Source organism: Microcaecilia unicolor, chromosome 1 (assembly GCF_901765095.1).
Source record: "Microcaecilia unicolor chromosome 1, aMicUni1.1, whole genome shotgun sequence".
Lineage (NCBI taxonomy): Eukaryota > Metazoa > Chordata > Amphibia > Gymnophiona > Siphonopidae > Microcaecilia > Microcaecilia unicolor.
The window spans coordinates 482825287-482844522 of NC_044031.1; the positions used below are offsets into that span (position 1 = coordinate 482825287).

The 19236-nt window shown below is 41.5% G+C and overlaps 1 protein-coding gene across 2 annotated transcripts in view; it reads right to left on the reverse strand.

Annotated features, from left to right (window-relative positions):
- NOL4 (nucleolar protein 4) overlaps positions 1-19236 on the reverse strand; it is a 382191-nt gene that overhangs the window by 169111 nt on the left and 193844 nt on the right. The window lies entirely within an intron of this gene.

Sequence of the window (19236 nt, forward strand, 5' to 3'; positions counted from 1 at the left end):
CCACCTAGCTATGCCTCTGCTTGGGATGGATGATAGTAGGTGACATCTGCCTCAACAGAATGAGAAGATGAAGTATCAATGAATACACTTTGTTCTAGAAAATGGGCATACTACTTTATTCAAGCCGTGTCCCAACCATCTACATGCAAAAGAGATTTAGAACACCTTGGGAATTCAGAGTTCCACGTCTCAAAAAATGATGATAAAAATATATTCTCCATAGAAGATAGAGAGTTCTCAAAAAATCATGGACAAAGAGTTCACCAAAAATGAGTCACACAGCTGGATGGCTCCTTTACCATTCCGGATGCCCAGTCCGTGACTCCCTAACCAAGAGAACAATCTGTGTCTTGATTCGCTTCATTACAAAAAAGTCTAAGGCGGAAACCAGAGACCAAGTGGCATTTCTTAAATTTCATGCAAGACATGTTGGCTAACGGCTAGCTCCACCTTTACAAGAAAATGAAGTGTGTCGGTACCTACCTACCTTCTGTGTGTACCACCCGCAGAAATCAGGCCAGATCAGAATTGTTTGATTCCAGTGCTCAGTTCCAAGGAATCTCATTCAACAATGTTCTTCTCTCTGGGCCTGACATGATCAACAGCCTATTAGGAGTTTTAATCTGCTTTAGAAAATAACCAATTGCAATAACAAATGACATACAGCAAATGTTCCACTCTCTTGTCCTACACCCAGACTATTATATTACATTACAAAATATTCTTATATTCCACCTATACCATAAAGTTCTATGCAGATTACAAGATTTTAATAAACCAGACAACTCCTGGGAAGAATATGAAAGTCACATAACTAAAATACATTCAAACATCCAAATATTTTTTAAAATAAAAAACCTTTAGCATCTTGCTAAATAACAAATAATTCTGAAACTTCCTAATTTGATATGGAAGTGCATTCCAAGCCGCAGATGCTAATAAGAAAACTCCAGATTCCTTTAGGATTTGGAAAATGTAGTAACTCTCATTTTCAAACGAGAAAAACGTCCAAAAAGTGACATAAATCTGCATTTGGATGTTTTTCTCACAAAAACGGCCAAATTGGTATTTTCAAAACCAACTTATAGATATTTTTCTATGAAGTCCATCAGAAATTCATTCAAATTACAAGGGTGCATGTCAGGGGCGTGTTAAGGGCGGGATCTGGGCATTCCTAATACTTGGACGTTTTTCAGCCATAATGGAACAGAACAAAACCGTCCAAGACTAACAGTAAGACGTTTTGAGCTAGACCTGTTTTTATAATGAATAAGGCACAAAAAGGTGCCCTAAATGACCAGATGACCACTAGAGGGAATCAGGGGTGACTTCCCCTTACTCCCCTAGTGGTCACTAACTCCCTCCCAGCCCCCAAAAATGTGATTAAAAACATTACTTGCCAGCCTCTATTCCAACCTCAGAAGTTATACTCAAGTCCATTAGAATAGCATGCAGGTCCCTGGAATAAATAGTCTAGTAATGGGTGCAGTTCACTGCAGACAGGTGGACCCAGGCCCATACCTCTCCCTACCTGTTACGTTTGTGGAGGAAACTGTGAGCCCTCCAAAACTCACCAGAAACCCACTGTACCCACATATAGGTGCCCCCTTCTACCGTGCTATGGTAGTGGTGTACAGTTGGGGGTAGTGGGTCTTGGGGGCTCAGCAGACAAGATAAGGGAACAATGAATGGTGAGATGTGTACTGGGTGCATTTTATGAAGTCCACTGCAGTGCCCCCTAGGGTGCCCTATTGCTTTCCTGAGATATATGGGGGGCCAGTCTACTAAGAATGCTGGCTCCTCCTATATCCCAGTGGCTTGGTTTTGTGCGTTTTTTGTTTGAAAATGGACCAACACACAAAATGTTCAAATCACAAAACCTTGTTGAAAACAGCATTTTCAAAAACATAAGATAGACGTTTTATTTTTGAAAATGGCCTTCTTTCCTATTCAGATTTTGGACGTTTTTTTGCAAAACATCCAAAGTCAGATTTAGGCATCATATCAAAACTGCCCCTCCACGTTATAATAGTGTAGCTGGGACAACAAAAAAATCTTTGAACAACTAATCTAAAAATCGGAGGTTGCAAACAACTTCTTATTCTACATAGTTTTCTTACCATGAATAAAAACCCTTTTTACCAGTACATTCACCTGGTTATCCATTGTTAGACTACTTGTCAAAAGAATCCCTAATATTTTCAAACTTGATTCAAATTTGAAATCAGGCTTACTCAATTTTAATATACTATCATTCCATATATCATCTTCTTGTCCTATAAATAGAAACTTTGTTTTATCCTTGTTTAGTGTCAGAAGATGCCCCTGAATCCAGTATTCATGAAGGTTTAGACAATCAGCTACCTTCTGTGATGTCTCACTTGCAGATGACATCAATGGAAGAAAAACTGTGATATCATTTATTTATTTATTTATTTATTTGTAGCATTTGTATCCCACATTTTCCCACCAATTTGCAGGCTCAATGTGGCTTACATTTGCCGTAATGGCGGTTGCCATTTCCGGGTAACAGAATTACAAATGGTATTGCGTTAAGGTGCATACATACATGGTAACATACATGGAACATAATATATATGGAACAGATCATGGTATATATATATACCATGTGCATACATACTTGGTAAAGAAGAATACATTATGGTATTGCATGAAGGTTCCTGAGTAATAAATTGGACTGTAACATACATTAGGTCATCAACTATAGAGAGACCCTATTCAACATAAGGTTTAAAGTGGTAGTGCTTGATTATTAATAGCAAAGAGGTTAAGCAGTCATGCGATAAAAGTTCGGTTTTGTATAGATCGTGTATAATGTTATTATTTAGTATTTAAGATGGATGTTTATGGTATGCCTTCTTGAAAAGATCTGTTTTCAGTAGCCTTCGGAAGATGGTTAGGTCTTACGTTGTTTTTATGGCCTTCGGTAGTGCATTCCATAGCTGTGTGCAGATGTATGAGAAACTAGTCGCGTATGTGAATTTATATTTTAGCTCTTTACAGTTAGGATAGTGGAGATTGAGGAATGTGCGTGATGATCTTTTTGCGTTCCTAATAGGCAAGTCTATAAGATCTGACATGTAGGTCGGGGCTTCCCCGTAGATGATTTTGTGGACCAGGGTGCAAACTTTGAATGCAATTCGTTCTTTTAGTGGGAGCAAGTGTAGTTTTTCTCTTAGGGGTTTGGCGCTTTCGTATTTCACTTTCCCAAATATGAGTCTGGCTGCTGTGTTTTCAGCGGTTTGAAGCTTCTTAATGATTTGTTCTTTGCATCCAGCATAAATGGCATTGCAGTAGTCTAGATGACTTAGCACCATTGATTGAACTAGGCTGCGGAATACTTTCCTTGGGAAGAAAGGTTTGATTCTTTTAAGTTTTCACATTGAGTAGAACATTTTCTTTGCTGTATTTCTCGCATGGTCTTTGACTGTGAGATTTTGGTCAATTGTGACTCCCAGAATTTTCAGGCTGTCTGAGACCGGAAGTGTGTAGTCTGGGGTGTTTATGGTATTGGGTTTGTTTGTGTTGTATTGTGAGGACAGGATGAGACATTGTGTTTTTTCTGCGTTTAGCTTTAGTTGGAATGCGTCCGCCCATGAGTTCATTATTTGGAGGCTGTGTGTGGTTTCATTTGTGATTTCGGTTATGTCTTGTTTGTACGGGATGTATATTGTGACATTGTCAGCATAGATGTACGGGTTAAGTCCTTGGTTGGATAGCGATTTGGCTAAAGGTGTCATCATTAAGTTAAAAAGGGTTGGTGAGAGCGGTGATCCTTGTGGTACTCCACATTCAGGTTTCCATGGTGTTGACGTTTTTGAGTTTGAGATCACTTGATAAGATCTTGCTGTTAAGAAGCCTTTAAACCATCTTAGTACGTTTCCTCTAATCCCGAAGTAGTCTAGGATGTTCAGGAGTATTTGGTGGCTGACCATGTCGAATGCGCTGGACATATCAAATTGTAGGAGTAGCACATTGTTTCCAGTTGCAATTAGTTGTTTAAATTTGGTTATGAGAGTGGTTAGCACTGTTTTAGTACTATGGTTGGATCAAAATCCTGACTGTGATTCATGTAATATTGTGAATTTGTTTAGGTAATTGGTGAGTTGTTTGGTTACCATACTTTCCATTAGTTTTACTATCAGGGGGATGGATGCTACTGGTCAATAGTTGGTTGTGCCATTTAATTTTTTCTTTAGGTCTTTGGATATGGGTGTAAGCAATATATTTCCTTTGTCCTTGGGGGAAAAGTCCGTGTTGTAGCATGTAGTTCAGGTGTAACGTAAGGTCTGTTATGAAGCATTTGGGGGCGAACCTTATTAGGCTACTGGGGCAGATATCCAGTTTGGAGTGGGTTTTGGAGAATTTGTTGAGTGCTTGAGTGATAGTTTCTTCGGTTAGCAGATCAAAGTCATTCCAGGTTCGGTTTGCTGGGTATTCACCGGGAGTAGGGTGCAGGCAATCCATAAATTTTTCGTGATCAGTGGTATTAAGTGGTAATGTGGATCGAAGTTTTATAATTTTCTCATTGAAGTATTTGGCAGGTTGATCTGCCGATGGGGTGTCTTTGCTGGCTGTGGTAACCGGTGTGGTGTCTATTAGTTTATTCACAAGTTGGTAGAGTTTATGTGCATCTTTGTAGTCTGGTCCTATTTTGGTTTTGTAGTATGCTCTTTTGGTTTGTCTTATTGTATATTTGTATTTTCTTTGCATTTCTTTCCAATCTTTAAGTGTATGTTCATTTTTTGTTTTTTGCCATGCGTGTTCAAGTCTCCTGACTTGTGTTTTTAGTTTTTTCAGTTCTTCGTTGAACCAAGGTATTGAGCTGTGTCTTCGTGTGGATCTTGTTTGACTTTATAACCAAACTGGCAGAGTTTTGGCCCAGAGGACCCATAAGAATATTAAACAGCATGAACGATAAAGGCAATCTCTGTGGGACCTCATACTGTGGCCTTCATGTCGATTATTTTACACCCTGAAATTTTATCTAATATGATATACAAGTGAGAAATCCTCTAAACCATTTCAAAATGATGCTATGGTCCATACATAACTTATCTTTTTCTAGAAAGGACAGATCTCCCTTATGGTATATGCTCCAAGGGTTTAGTTATGCACCTGCTCATGTGCGTAAATGTGGGGTAGAAATGTACTAAATTTATTACATTTGTATCCCACATTTTCCCACCTATTTGCAGCCTCAATGTGGCTTATATAGTACCGTAAAGGCGATCGCCAATTCCGATATGAACAAATACAGTAATGTTTTGGTAGGATAAGGTTCAAGTGTAACAGACATATAGGGGATTGTAGAGAGGAAGAGGATCTTAGAGAGGAAGAGTTCATATGTGTCCATTACAAGCTTTGGTTTTGCTGTGTTGCAAGGTACCGGCATTTAAGTTGGGTCGGTGGGGTATGCCTTTTTGAACAGGTTGGTTTTTAGTGATTTCCGGAATTTTAGGTGGTCATATATTGTTTTCACGGCTTTGGGTAGCGTGTTCCATAGTTGTGTGCTTATATAGGAAAAGCTGGATGCATAAGTTGATTTGTATTTGAGTCCTTTGCAACTTGGGTAGTGGAGATTTAGGTATGTTCGTGTTGATCCTGATGTGTTTCTGGTTGGAAGGACAATGAGGTCTGTCATGTAGGGGTTTCGCCGTAGATGATTTTATGGACCAGGGTGCAGATTTTGAAAGTAATGCGTTCTTTGATTGGAAGCCAGCGCAGTTTTTCTCGGAGGGGTTTGGTGCTTTCGAATCGCGTTTTTCCAAATATAAGCCTGGCTGCTGTGTTTTGAGTGGTCTGGAGTTTCTTTAAGATTTGTTCTTTGCATCCTGAAAAGATTCCATTGCAGTAGTCTACGTGGCTTAGTGTCATTGATTGAGTTTCCACATTGAGTGGAACATTTTCTTTGTTATAGATTTCACTTGGTTCTCTAGTGTGAGGTTACGATCAACTGTGACGCCGAGAATTTTCAGGCTGGCTGATATCGGGAGGGTATGGTCTGGGGTGGTTACTTTTGTGGGTTTGTACATGTTGTATTGGGATAAGAGGATAAGATAGTGTGTTTTTTCTGTGTTGAGTTTTAGTTGAAATGCATTTGCCCACGAATTCATGATATTCAAGCTGAGTATGATTTTGTTGGTGATTTCTGTCAGATCATGTTTGTAGGGAATGTATATTGAGACATCGTCTGCATAGATGAAAGGGTTGGATAAGGATTTGGCTAGTGGGGTCATTATTAGGTTGAAAAGGATCGGTGATAGTGGTGATCCTTGGGGTACTCCACATTCTGTTTTCCATGGTGATGATATATTTGAGCCTGCTTTCACTTGATATGTTCTGGTAATTAGGAAACCCTTGATCCAATTAAGTATATGCCCATCAATCCTGAAGTAATCTAGGAGTCTTAGTAGGATTTTATGGTTTACCATGTCGAATGCACTAGACATGTCAAGTTGGAGGAGAAGTATGCTTTTACATGTCGCTATTTCCTGTTTGAATTTGACTAGGAGAGTAATTAGCACTGTTTCAGTGCTATGGACGGGGCGGAATCCTGATTGTGATTTGTGTAGTGAATTTGTATATATAATCAGCAAGTAGTTTGGTTACCATGCTTTCTATCAGTTTGACCACCAGTGGGATTGATGCTACTGGGCGGTAGTTGGTGATTTTGTTAATTTTTTTTTTTTTTGGGGGGGGGGGATCTTTTGGTATTGGGGTGAGTAGGATGTTGCCAATTTCCTTAGGGAAGAGACATTGTTGGAGAATGTACTTTAAGTGGGATGTAAGGTCTGCTATGAAATGGTGGAGGGCGGATTTTAGTAGGTAGCTGGGGCATGTATCCAGTTTGCAGTGAGAGCTGGAGAACTTATTGATCGCTTGGGTGATTGTTTTGACAGTGAGGAGGGCAAAGTTTGACCAGATTCTGTCCGCTGCGTATTCACTGGGGGTTGGGTCCAAGCCAATGATTAAGTTTTCAATATCAGTATTGTCTTGGGGTAACGTGTTACGTAGGTTTGCAATTTTCTCATTGAACTATTTAGCAAGGTTGTTTGCAGATGGGGTGTCTGTATTGGTTGTAGTGACCAAGGTAGTGTCTAGTAATTTCTTTACGAGTTGGTATAATTTCTTTGTGTCTTTGTAATCTGGGCCTATTTTAGTTTTGTAGCATGATCTTTTGGTTTGTCTTTTTGCATATTTGTATTTTCTTTGTGTTTGTTTTCATGCGTTGTGTGTTCGTCTTTTATTTTTTTCCAAGCTCGTTTGAGTTTCCTGGATTGTGTTTTTAGTTTTTTCAGTTCTTCGTTCAACCATGGTATAGAGTTATGCCTACATGTGGTTCTTGTGCGAGAGGGTGCTATTTCGTCCAATATGCTTCTGCATCTGTTTTCCCATTCTGAGAGGTAATGTGTGGAATCCGTTTGTACTGTCCAGTCGTTGTTATATATCTGTTGCCAGAATGTTTCCGGGTCTATTTGGCCTCTTGTGCTGTAGGTTGTGTGTTCTTGTGTACGGTATATTTTTTGGTGTACGGTGTCATCTTATTTTAAAAGATGATTAGGCTTTCTGGGTCTATTTGAATCACAAATGGGAAAATGACTGTGCCTTTAACATAACAGTAGCCAAATAGACAATCCGTCTCTCTTTTGAGAGACTGGGAAAGCAGTTTTGAGGGGTTACATTATTTCTTATCAGAAATAAGCTCAATCTTCAGATAGTCTTCTTCCACTCGCAGCTGGAGAGGGCACAGAGGTAAATGGCTCACAATCTGACCCAAACTAATAAGGACCAATATTTGCAATTATGGCATACTCTTAGTGGGTTGCTTCATCAACGCACCCATAATACATTAAAATATGGTACGCACAGGTTTTTCAAGTATGGTAATTGTATGGGGACATGTCTAGCGTGGCTGGTGAGAGATGAGCAGAGTTCCCATTTTATTCCAATACTAAAAGGCCCCATTGAATGCCCTTTGACTGATAATAAATTGATTACTCAAATGTTAAACACTTTTTATACAACACTATATACTTCACAGCCGGTGCAGTCATAGTGCAGTGCACCTATCCTATCTGGTGTGATACTGCCAGCTGTGAATGAGAAGAACTTGTTAGTTTTAAATGCTCCAATTCTTCCTGGGGATATTCAACACACTATAAAAACATGGGCCCCCTCGAAGGCTCCTGGACCTGACAGCCTCCCTCTTTTCTCCCTCTTAAACTCTACAAAATCTTGGCCTTTCCGGTGCTCCCTGATTTACTAGCAGTGTATAATGAGGCCCAAGCTTCAGATGGTTTTCCTTTCACGGAGGAGATACAGGAAATTATAGACCGGTGAGTCTGACATCGGTGCTGGGCAAAATGGTACAGACTATTATAAAAAAACAAAATTACAAAGCACATTCAAAAGCATGAATTAATGAGACAAAGCCAACATGGATTTAGTGAAGGGAAATATTGTCTCACCAATCTATTACATTTCTTTGAAGGGGTGAACAAACATGTGGATAAAGGTGAGCCGGTTGATATTGTGTATCTGGATTTTCAGAAGGCGTTTGACAAAGTACCTCATGAAAGATTCCAGAGGAAATTGGAGAGTCATGGGATAGGAGGTACTGTACTATTGTGGATTAAAAACTAGTTAAAAGATAGAAAACAGAGAGTAGGGTTAAATGGTTAGTATTCTCAATGGATAAGGGTAAAAATACTAGGACTAGGGGGCATGCGATGAAGCTACAAAGTAGTAAATTTAAAACGAATTTGAGAAATGTTTCTTCACTCAACGTGTAGTTAAACTCTGGAATTCATTGCCAGAAAACGTGGTAAAGGCGGTTAGCTTAGCAGAGTTTAATAAAGGTTTGGACGGCTTCCTAAAGGAAAAGTCCATAGACCATTATTAAATTGGACTGGGGAAAATCCACTATTTCTGGGATAAGCAGTATCAAATGTTTTGTACTTTTGGGGGATCTTGCCAGGTATTTGTGACCTGGATTGGCCACTGTTGGAAACAGGATGCTGGGCTTGATGGACTTTTGGTCTGTCCCAGTATGGCAATATTTATGTGCTTATGTAATGCCCAGTGCTATGGTTATCCCTATTTTGAAACCGGGTAAAGATCCTCTTTTAGCTAGCTCTTACAGACATATTTCCTTCCTATGGGCCCTGTTTACTAAGGTATTTCTTGTGTTTTTAGCGCGTGCACAAAATTAGTGTGTGCTGTGTAGGCACCCATAGGAATATTGTGGGAGCCTACACAGCGTGTGCTAATGGTTAGCACATACTAAAAGCACTAACACGTCTCTAGCGCAGGTTAGTAAACGGGGCCTTAAATTTGAATTCTAAACTTTATGCAAAATTCATAGTTAATCAACTAGCCTCCATTGTGCCTTAAGTGGGTGGTTGGCCAGTTAAAATACCTGGGTCTATACATCCCTCGGGGCCTTTCTAACCTGCATGTTGTCAATGTTCTTAGATTGCTGAATGTTACCAAATCTTTATGTGACTGATGGCAGGCCCTGCCTCTTTCATTATGTAAGAGATTTGATTTTTGAATCATCTGATTATTGTGACTTTGATTTTGAAAGCTTCCAAGGGTCTCCTCTTCTCTTTCTCCTGATTATTTGATTCATGCTCACTGTGGGCTCCATCCTTCTCCATTAAGATGCCATCTACTACTACACCCTATGCAGTGGTCATGGATAGCTATATGGAACAAGTTTGATTTAAACACTATCTTATCTGCTATCTCCCTATATTTGGAAATCTTGACTTCCCTCCAGGACTCTAGGCTTCTCATTTTCAGTGATGGTCCACCTGAGGCTTGGCGCTCATACAGCATGCATTAGAGGAGGATGAGCCTACACTGTTACCTTACGAGACTTTGATGACCACTTATATTCTGCAGCATTATATTACGACGTTATATTGTGACAATGTTGCATAATAGTCCAGTGGATGAAAAATGTCCCCTTTCTGCTGTTCGCAAAGGGCTGGTGGGGCGTTACTATGCTGGAATGAAGACACTGTTGACTATGGCTGCTCTTCTAAAGGTAGTTGATCAGTGGACCCACGACTTTGAACCCTTTACTGTGGAATCTTGTTTGCAAAGTTTAACTGACAGCCCTTGCCTGGCGAAGAATATCCAATTTGAAGAACTCCATTACAAATTTCTTATGATAATGTATATACATCCGTCAAGGGCGCAGAAGATGGGTCTCCCTTCTGATGGGACCTGACTAAAATGTCATGCTTCTAATGATTCTTATTGACATTGTATCTGGGATTGTACAGGATTTCAATTCTTTTGGAAAGACCTGTGGATCCATCTTAGTCAACTTTACAACCGACAATGGCATGCCATTCCTAGGATGAGTCTGTTAGATGACATGTCTACTGTTGTGCAGAGTACCCAAGTTTCCGCATTATTTCTTTGCAAAGCTACATTAATTGCAAAGAATTGCATTCTGCTTCAATGGATTCATCTTGACCCCCTTACTTTGACACGGTGGTGAAATCAGATGTATGAACTCCTTAACATGAAGCACATGTCAGTGGAGGTCAAAAGCACCAAGGTGAGGAAAATGTTTCTTCACATATGGTCTCCTTATTTGCATACTTTATCAACTCAAGTGCGATCTGCTTTCTTGAATGCTTTGGAACTTTATTTTGATTGCTGAACTGTGTAGTTTTGCTTCAGGGCACATTATTGTGGAATGGACTGGGATTTTGTATTGGGGGAGGTGGGGGTTGGCAGTGGAGTTATGGATGAGTAGAAGGAGGAGGGGGTGGAGTACTTATTCGCAAATTTTATGTCTTTGATTTATCTCATGTTGTTTCTTACTGTTTAATATCAATAGATATATTTATACATAAACCATTTCAAAATATTTCCCTCAATGCCAACTTGACTTAGAATAGACAAAAGAAGCATATGATTTACTAGATCAAATGCACTAAACAAAATCAAATTGAAGAGCGTAGAAATCTGCCTAACTCTGGCCCTAATTCCCAACTACTGGAAGTGCCATCAAAGTCCACTCCAGCCCATCCTGATCTGTCTTACCATATATGGGACACAGATCCTAAAAGTCTGTCTGGCACTGGACTTGCTTCCCCACTGATGGAGCTGCCATCTAAGCAGCACAACTTCTACTCATCATAACAAGCCAACAGTCATGAGGTCATTCATGTTTTGTTTTGATACTATCCTCTTTCTGTTTAGAGATTCTCTGTGTCTATCCCATGCATTTATAAATTCTGTTACTGTTTTTGTCTCCACCACCTCCACCAGAAGGGTATTCCAGGCCTACCACTCTTTCCATGAAAAAGTATTTCATGATGACACTCTTCAGTCTACCAACCTGCATCCTCAATCCATAACCTCTAGTTCTACTACTTCCCTGTCTCTGAAAAAGATTTGTTTGTATATTAATATCTTTCAACTATTTAAATGTTTGTATCATATCTCCCCTATTATTCCTTTCTTCTAGGGAAGGGGTTCTTAACCCAGTCCTTATGCATGAGGTAGATTTGCATGTAACTGAGGAAGTGCATGTAAATTTATCTGATATGTATTTGTTGTGAGTATTCTGAAACCTGATTGGCTGGCTGTGTTTTAAGAACAGAGTTGAGAATCCCTGTTCTAAGGTATACACATTTAGGTCTTCCAATCCCTTCTCATATGTCTTTTCATGCAGGTGCTGGAGATGCATGCATAACTGTGCACCCTGATCAGAGTCTGTTCGTGTGTATGTCTACCTGTTAAATATGCATTATGTAAGATCATATACATGAAATTACAGAATAACACGTAAACAAAGTTTTGGCATTTACATGCATAGATACACATATACAGGCATATGCCAGTATTCTAATGATTACGTACATATTAGGTACATAAATATTAGCACTTACTTTATATTTTATACATATACTCGAGTTTGATTTGTCTTTGCCAACAGTGGGCATGCGATGCATGCCTACTGCCCGGGTAGTGCGTGCAACCTTACCGCTAAGTGCTGGTAAGGTCTCAGGCTGAAAATGGACGTGCTCTGGTTTTTACTTTGCAACAAATCCATTTTCCGGCCCCTTAAAAAAGGCCCCTTTTCCAAGATGTGATAAAAACTGGTCCGGCAAGCACCCAAAAGATGAGCTCGAACTGCTGCAGGCCACTTTTTGCCCCAACTTAGTAAAAGGGTCACTGTGCATCATTTTCCTGGAGTAAGGTTCAAAGCAGAGGCACATGCATACATTCCTGTTAAAATTCTGGCAAAGTCTACTTCCTGTGCATAAATTTTACCTCTGTGTTCAGCTACAAAATAATCCTCTGAAAGGTAAGCCATAATTGTTTCTTTATTACAAAGTCAGAAAGGTGTTATACTTGTTTTTAAAGCACAGATGTCAGTCTGATAGTATACTCTTAACACTATTTCCTTCCAGTCGGGAAAGCTTCTTTTGCTCAAGTTTGAAAAGCTGTTACTAGAAGAGCCTAATGGGGACAGCTCCCAGCAGGGGCGTATCTGCTATGGGGCCACAGGGGCCTGGCCCCCGCAGATTTGCCCCTGGACCCCCTTACCAATGACACTCTCAACCCCCCTTCTCCTGCCGTCACTCCGCTGTTGCACCTCACCTCCCTTTGCTGGCGGGGGACCCCAACCCCCGCCAGCCGAAGTCTCCGTCTTTCCTTTGTTTGAGATTGGTGGTTTCTGACGTCCTGCACGCACGCACGTACAACGTGCAGCGTGCAGGACGTCAGAAACCACCAAACCCAAACGAAGGAAGGACGGAGACTTCAGCTGGCGGGGGTTGGGGTCCCCCGCCAGCAAAGGGAAGTAAGGCATGACGGCAGAGTGACGGAAGGAAGGACGGAGACTTCGGCTGGCGGGCCAGCCCCTGCCAGCAAAGGGAGGTGAGGCGCGACGGCGGGAGGAGGGGGGGTTTAAAGTAGTCGGGCGGGGGGGAGTGGTGGCGGCGTCGTCGTCTTCGTCTTCAGCGGGGGGGGGGGGGGGTCAGTGCCGCCGGGGGGGGGGGGGCTAAAATGTGCCCCCTCTCCTCGGCTCTGGCCCCCCCTACCGTTGAAGTTCAGATACGCCCCTGGCTCCCAGTACAATTATGCCTCTGCCTCTGTAATTCCTTTCAGTGTGGACGAGATACACGCAACTCAGACTGCTGCAGTGTCAGACAGCATTATTAGTGCTTTCGTTCATATTTCCAGAACAGTGACAAGTTTGCTGTCTACAAAGTCTCAGAGCAGCTTTGCTTATTTAGGGCTAGCATGTGATTAAAGTGGTTAGCCTACAGAGCTGTAGACCTGAAGATTTCAGTTAAAATTCCCCTTTCTCTCTCCTGGTCATCATGGTTTTAAGCTGCATTAGAATTCTCACATGGCTCTATTTTATTCCACTTGTATAAGTAGCCAAAAATGCCCACAATTTAATATAAACTCTTTCACAGAGCAATGAATAATATTTAAGCTCACATAAAAAGTCTATTACTGCTATAATAAATCAAAACAGTTTCCATACAGAAAGGTGTCTTCGGACCATCAGAGGTGGTATTCCGTTATTAAATGCTGGTGCAATAGCAATTTCCACCTTTCTCATCATTGGTCCATTTTTTTATATAGAAAACCTTTTAAACTTTCAAACAGCACTTCAAAAATGCTTAAAATTATAGTATGTCTGTACTTATTTTAGACAATGGTATCAGGGGACTTTAAATCCAAATCTGATACCATTGTCTAAGATAAGTACAGATATACTATAATTTCAAGCATTTTTTAAGTGCTGTTTTAACGTTTAAAAGTTTTTCTACATAAAAAAATGGACCGATGATGAGAAAGGTGGAAATTGCTACTGCACCAGCATTTAATAGCAGAGTACCGCCTCTGATGGTCCGAAGATAACTTTCTATATGGAAGCTGTTTTGATTTATTATAGCAGCAATAGACCTTTTGTGTGAGCTTATCTATTTTATTCCAAACAGGTTGACATAGTCCTGTTTTTTTTTACTTATATTTTGACCATATTTATTTATTATTGGGATTTATTAATCACTTTTATGAAGAGATTCACCCAAGGCAGTGTACACTAGGTACAGTTTAATATCAAACTTACAATTTTGTTAATAGCATAACAATAGTAAAATGAACAAGTAAACACACAGACAGAATGAAAGAGGAAAAACTTGAAAGCAGCAAATTGAGACCTAATAATAGGACTACATGAAACAGGATCAAAAATATACACATTTAACAGCACTGAAATTCAAATAGAGATATAATACGATGTCAGCATAGTACTATTGAAACATCTAATAAGCACACAATTAGAACATTCAAATAACATTGCTATGATACTAATGCTTTTTTACAATACAGCTTACCATATAGCTGAGAGGCCAAGTGCAGAAATATACAGTGGGACAAGATGAGTCAGTTGGGATAAATACATGGGTTGCTAATCTAAAGGCAAGTTCTTTCTACAGTAAATCAAGATATAAGGAACTGGTCTAAGTTACACTGGGTGTAGCAAGATAATCCAGGTGCAGAATGGGTGTATATGAGGATACTAGATAGCTGCAGATCATCAGGCTAAGTCAGTCCTTGTTTTAACCATTGCACATCAACCAGCTGAATACAATTAGAATCAGGACCACTGGAAAAGGCGGAATCCACACTGAGGGGCATAATCGAACGGTGCCGGCCATCTTTGGGGCCGGCGCTGTAAGTGGGCGGAGCCAACTGTATTTTCAAAAAAGATGGCCGGCCATCTTTTTCTTCGCTAATACGGTTGGGCCTGGCCAAATGTCAGAGTTCACCGGGTTTGAGATGGCCGGCATCGGTTTTCAGCCATAATGGAAAATAATGCCAGCGATCTCAAACCCGGCCAAATCCAAGGCATTTGGTTGTGGGAGGAGCCAGCATTTGTAGTGCACTGGCCCCCCTCACATGCCAGGACACCAACCGGGCACCCTAGGGGGCACTTCTAAAAAAAAAAAAAAATAGCTCCCAGGTGCATAGCTCCCTTCCCTTGGTTGTTTAGCCCCCCAAAACCCACAACTCTACACCATTACCATAGCCCTAAGGGGTGAAGGGGGGCACCTACATGTGGGTACAGTGGGTTTTGGGTGGGTTTTGGAGGGCTCCCATTTACCACCACAAGTGTAACGGGGGGGGGGGGGGGATGGGCCTGGGTCCACCTGTCTGAAGTGCACTGCACCCACTAAAAACTGCTCCAGGGACTTGCATACTGCTATCAGGGAGCTGGGTATGACATTTGAGGCTGGCATAAAAGTTTTTTTTGGGGGGTGGGAGGGGGTTGGTGACCACTGGAGAAGTAAGGAGAGGTGATCCCCGATTCCCTCCGGTGGTCATTTGGTCAGCTGGGGCTCCTTTTTGAAGCTTGGTCGTGAAAAAAAAGGGACCAAGTAAAGCCGGCGAAATGCTCGTCAAGCCTGGCTTTTTTTTTCCATTATCAGGCGAAGCCGGCCATCTCGTGAGCACGCCCCTGTCCCACCTTCACTACCCTACCGACACGCCCCCTTGATGTTTCGCCGGCTCTGCGACAGAAAGCAGTTGAACCCGGCCAAAATCAGCTTTCGATTATACCGATTTGGCCGGGTTCAGGAGATCGCCGGCCATCTCCCGATTTGTGTCGGAAGATGGCCGGCGATCACTTTTGAAAATGAGCTGGACTGTCACAGATGTCTCTACAGCACTGACTACTGAAGTACCGGTAATCAGTACTTTCAAGTTTATTAGGTATTTGTTATACTGCCAGTGGGAGTCCCATCTTGGCAGATCTCCCCCCTCCCCCCATCATTAGAGAACCTGCCCATTCCCAGCCCTTAGCATTGTCCTGGTAAACTGGAGCGATCTGGGAGTATAGTTATTATTTGGAGGAGGGGGGAGTTATCAACATAGCACAAGTTAGTGATAAAATAATCTGTCTTAACAGTAGGCTATTTCAGCACAGGTCCCATTTTATGCAATGAGATCTAGTTACTAATAACTGAGCTTAACAGTAAAATAACGTCTTAATGGTAGCCCAAGTTGATAACTTCCTCCCTTTACTGTTAACTCTAGTTATTAGTAACTCTGTCTCATTGCATAAAATGGGACCAGCAGAAAACAGTGCTAGTTAATGGTAAAATAACACATCTTCACGGTAGCCCACACTGATAGCTTCCTTCCTTGGTAACTGTATTGGACAAAATCAGGAGTGGATCAGCCTGCACTGAACCATGAAGCCAGTTGGTAGGTTTAACAGCATGAGTGAGGCTGGACCTGGTACCTCGATTAATCGCAGCCAGGTTAAAAGTGAAATAAAAGCAGTTTATTGATATGCAGGGAGAGGGGTACACTGTTCCTTTTATAGGTAAGGACAAATAAACATACATAAAATCAGTATGTGCTCTCAAGAGTTCTCCCCATGGCCTGCTCCTGCAGGGCCACAGCCTGCATCTGTCTCTCAAAAAGGGCAGCACAAAACAGCTTGCCTCTGGCCTACAGCATCAAAATTAAAAGTTCTGTCCTTCAATATTCAGCACACATGGGCCTGATCTAGCCCTATGTTCCAAAGTTACAATGGCAGCAGGGTTCCAAAACCTTAGCCTACCTTATTGAGCTTCAACTGCTTATAAAGCCTTTATATAAAGGCATATGCTTTTAGAACTACCTTTCTCTTCCCAGGGCTTCCCTTCAGGAACCACAGCCCAGATTGTTGCAGTCTTAGAGGGGTCCTTACCTTGGGCCTCCTTATTCTGTTATGCTCAAGGGCATGTAACTTCCTCCTGTTATGGTTAGTTTTGGGGTGGTTTGAGGCCTATAGGCTATAAGGAACTTAGGTTAAATTAGGGTTTGCTTCCTAACTGTCCAGACCAGGCCTGAACTATTTTTAAGAGAATTTAAGAGAATTAAGCTGTTAGCATTATTATTCGAAGCTGGTGTATCACAGAACACTGCAACATGGAACTGGGCTTTCTACTCTATGTGAGTCATGGGTTACATGTGTGCCCCACCCCCACCCCCGAAGGTGGTTAGATGGTAGATCTGCAGATACTTCTCTTTGATGGGAAGGGACATAAAGACCATATGGCCTATCCATTCTGGCCATCCGTGCCATCTACTCTCCCTTTCACTCCCTTAAAGATCCTTAGCCCCAATATTCAGACCGTGGAAGTAAGCCAGACTGACTCCTGCGTTCGGGCATTGAATATATGGGTGATTTTGGCCACTTTCAACTTACCAGCCAAGTTGATATTTACAACTGGCTGGTTGAGTTGAAACTGGCAAAAGACAGGCCTGCTATTTTGGAGGCCAAAGTTGGCCGCTAAACTTAGCCGGCAATGCACTGAATATTAACGGATAGGCAGTTATATTACATGATCTAACCGGTTAGCCGCTAAGTGCTAACAGGCTATATTCAACAGGAGATAACCAGTGATCCCCCACTGAATATCACCAGATAGCTGGTTAACTGCCATTTAACCAGCCAGGAGCCGTTCCTGGCTGGTTAAATAGTTTTGAATATCGAGCAACCGATATACTTGTCATAAGCTTTCTTAAATTCAGATACAGTTTTTGTCTCCACCACCTCCACTGGAAGGCCGTTCCACAAACCCTTTCCATGAAGAAATATGTCCTCAGGTTGCTTCTGAGTCTATCCCCTTTCACCTTCATCCTATGTCCCCTCATTTTAGTGCTTCATTCAACTGAAAGAGACTCACCTCCTGTGCATTTAGGCCACAGAGGTATTTAAGTCTCTATCATATCCCCCCTTCTCTCAGCTTTCTTACAATGTATACATATTGAGATCTTTACGTCTGTCCCCATACTCTTCATGATGAAGATCACTGACCATTTTAGTAGCCACCCTATGGGCCAACTCTATCCTTATATCTTTTTGAAGGTGTGGTCTCCAGAATTGTACACAGTATTCTAAATTAAGTCTCACCAGAGTCTTATACAAGGGCACCATTAACTCTTTTTTTCCTACTGGCCATTCCTCTCCCTATGCACCCAAGTATCCTTCTAGCTTTCACCATTGTCTTTTCTACCTGTTTGGCCACCTTAAGATTTATTTATTTATTACATTTGTACCCCGCGCTTTCTCACACATAGCAGATTCAAGATCATCACATACAAACACACCCAAGTCCTGCTGCTCTCTTTCATGTACAAAAGTTCTTCACTCCTTAAATTGTACTGTTCTCTCGGCTTTTAGCAGCCCAAATGCATGACCCTACATTTTTTAGCCAAATTCCAGACCATTCCTCTAGCTTTTCTGTGTCCTGCCTCATGTTATGCACACCATCAGGGGTGTCCACCCTATTATAGATTTTGGTATCATCTGCAGAGGCAAACTTTACCAGACAGGCCTTCAGCAACATCGCTTACAACAGTGTTAAAAAGAAGTAGCCCAAGAACAGCACCTTGCTGTACAGCTCTGGTAACATCCCTTTTCTCAGAGTGAGCTCCATTTACCACTACCCTCTGTCACCTTCCACTCAACCAGTTCCTAACCTAGTTACTTTAGAGCCCATACCGAGGGCACATGCTAAAATCTAAATATACCACATCTAGAGCTCTCCCTCAATCCAACTCTCTGGTTACTCAGTCAAAGGAATTAATCAGATGTCTGACAAGATCTGCCTCTAGTGAAACCATGTTGCCTCTGGTCCTGTAATCCATTACGAGTTCTCTTTTGTTGTTACTGCATATTATATATATTTCCTTTGTGTTAACACAATTGATGTCACACCCCTCTGTGATAGAGCTACAGATATAATGTTTTATTCATTGGTCCCAAGAGCACTATACATTTTTAATTCATTCTGACTTTAGCAGGTCACCTGCATCACTATCTGCATTCACTCACATACAGTATGGCACTAGCACATTTCATGTTTTTTTTTTAGCTCCTAAGCATCTCTTTAAAAAACATATGGTACTTGCAACTGAGTTGTAAGAGTGGTGTATCAATCGCCATTAAAATCACATATGTGGTGTAATGAAACACCCAGCCTCCCACCTGGGACTACCCCGCGGCCACTTACCCCGCGGCCACTTACCCTGCGGCCACTTAGAGGGTTTATCCCCAGCACAGCTCAGGTCCACCTACATCTGCTGCTTGTGTTCTACTCTAGCACCCTCCTCCCACCAACTGGGTCACAACCGCCTCTGGGCAAGTCTTCCGCTCTCAAATTATCC